This window comes from Cannabis sativa, chromosome 7 (genome assembly GCF_029168945.1).
Source record: "Cannabis sativa cultivar Pink pepper isolate KNU-18-1 chromosome 7, ASM2916894v1, whole genome shotgun sequence".
Taxonomy (NCBI): domain Eukaryota; kingdom Viridiplantae; phylum Streptophyta; class Magnoliopsida; order Rosales; family Cannabaceae; genus Cannabis; species Cannabis sativa.
Genome location: NC_083607.1, coordinates 32,719,056 through 32,721,937, shown reverse-complemented (window position 1 = coordinate 32,721,937; position 2,882 = coordinate 32,719,056).

Below are 2,882 nucleotides of genomic sequence, written 5' to 3'. Positions count from 1 at the left end.
TGTTCTGGAAAGTTTGGTTAGGTTTGGAGGGGTTTTGGTTCGAATTTGGTGAAGAGGAACTTTTGTTCCTGGTCACGGAATCCAGGTCGACCGGATGGATTCGGTGTATCGAGCCGGTCGGCCAGGTTACTGCGAGGGAAAATTTTTGGGTTTGCTTTATGTTCAGTTTTGACCCGGGGAGTTGTGTACTATCTGTTTTAAATTAAATATGGGATGCTTGACCTAAATTGGGGTTGCTGGGAGTTAGGTTACGTTTGATTTCTAAACTAGGGTTTTAATCCGGAACTTTGAGTTAAGGTATTTATTGTGTTTCAATTGTCGTGAAATAGGACCGGGATTGCTTAGCTTGTTCTTCCACTCAGGTCGGCCATACTTTTGACTTCTGAATTAAGGTAAGAAAAGTGGTAAGCACCGTATGTGGTTAAAGATTAATGGATGAATGGAAGTGGCCTTAATTATTATCATGATGCTGATTAAAAGTTTATTAAGCCTAGGTTATGACCTAGGGTTGGAAACGGTTATTACCGTTATGAGTAATACTCTTGAAACCGCGGTTAGGTTTCTTACTTATCGTTTGCTTTATCGGGCAACGATAGTGACATATTCAGCTCGTATGTGACGAGTGGTAAAAAGTGATACTTTATTAAGTACCAGGAATGTGTGATGTTTAAAAGAATGCTTATTATTATCGAATAGTGAGTAAACATAATGGCATGAGATTAAGTTGATAATCATTTTCTTTCAATTATTGTTTTGATCACTTTCTTGCTGAGTCTCTGTGACTCACTGGTGCTTTATGGTGCAGGTAAAGGAAAGGCTAAAGTCGAGCAACCATGAGTTTATGGTCGCAGCAGCAATGTACATACCAGCCGTAGGCAGCCTAGTTTACAGGATGCTCTATTTTGATTGTATTTTGGAAAATATAAAGCTTATGTTGTAAAATACTTTGAAACCCGTTTGTAAATATTTTGAAAACAGGGGGGACCCCATAAATCATGTTACTTATCTTTTGTTAAACAGTTTAAAGGTTGAGTTTTAACTATCAAAAATTTAATTACCCACACTTTTAGTATAATTACATCTTATATAATTATTGGTATTTTAAATAAAGTGCACACACGTGGCGTCCCTGTTGGACAGGGCGTTACAGACATTTGTTTGAGAGAAGACTCATTCTTCCAACTTTTGGCAAACATGCTTGTAATAAGCTAAATAATAGCATACTGAGAAACTCCTGAATATCCATACTAAGCTTCCTCTTCTTCAAGAGAAACCCTACGGAAACCGAGTTTCAGTCCATTGTATCTTTACTTGTACAAACAGTTATTGGCCAATGAGCCTAATAAAATAGACTCGTGGACTAAGGATAGTTAACTCTTGAACCACGTAAAAATCTCATATTTGTTATTTATTCTGTTATTCCTTTCTTAAGCTCTAAAAATACTTAGTTACTGAAAAACTTGGTAAACATTTTGGTATTTCATTGAGAGCTAAAGAAATAAAGAACCATGCACGGTGGTCACTGGCACAAGCCTGTAAACAGAAGGGCTCATGCGAGGAAAGAAGAAGGAAGGCCGCCTAATCATCTGCTAAGGTTTGGCTAGAGGTCAGAAGGGTGCTGGTCAGAGGTGTTGTCAAGAATGAAGGCCTACACCCTCGAACACCCGAAGAAGGTACTGCACTCACGCTGTCCCTAAAAGCTCAGATCTAGCCAGCCAACTCTCTGGGGAGATGACCGGCTGATGGCTTCCTTAAGCTCGTGTCCCCCGTCATTCACTAAGGCATAACTACGCAGACACAGCGAGGTACAAGAGGTGTTGGGGCCAAGCAAAGAAGCTAAGACCTGATGCAATTACGATGAATAACTTACGAAGGGTCATCAGATATAACGACTTTATCCAGCTCATAACTCCAGCACTTGTGCTGATGCAAGGACCAAATCCATTGCCAACGACTACTTCCCCTACCTTTTTGCTGCGTCATGAAGTTGATCAAAGACCGACGTTGCGAGATCATGTAGTGACGACAGCTCAGAGGAGACCAGTAGTATCATCAATGCCCACTAGGTTTCCATTCAAGCCTGGTGTGGTACCATTGGTTGAAGGGTGTTGCTAAGGCAAACCATTTTTGGAAAAGTTTGCTGACAGTGATCTCTATCATTACGATGTAACTTTAACACCGGAGTTACATCAAAGAAAGTAACTTGAGCCATTAAAACCAGTTAGGAAATATCTACCGAAGTAGCGTTCATCCGATTGGAGGTCCAAGCCTTTGCCTTAAAAGCTGCTAAGCGCCTTGCAATCCACCAGAAGAAATATGCCTAGGAGATCCTAGGGCGCATTCCCGAAGCTTAGGAGATGTATGCACGTTGCTTTCCATGCGTGAAAGATCACTGGGGGTACGACACGTCTTCAACCCTCCTTCCTGGAAGAGAAGGACTGCTTGAAGTCTGTCACACGCCAAGTGATATTTCACCCTTTGGTCTTTTTTAAGCAAAGTCATTGCTTGAATTTTTATGCAACTTTAGCCTTCCCTCACAAAAGCCAAAGCTTGCTTCATAAAAATACAACATGACAATCGCACGTACGTTGTTCTTCGTGCATGAAAGATCACTGGGGCTACGACACGTCTTCAACCCTCCTTCCAGGAAGAGAAGGACTGCTTGAAGTCTGTCACACGCCCAATGATGTTTTACCCTTTCGTCTTTTTTTAAGCGCAGTCATGGCTTGAATTTTTATGCAACTTTAGCCTTCCTTCACGGAAGCCAAAGCTTGCTTCATAAAATTTCAACATGACTCGCATGCACGCTGATCTTTGTGCATGAAAGATCACTAGGGGTACGACACGTCTTCAACCCTCCTTCCCGCAAGAGAAGGACTGTT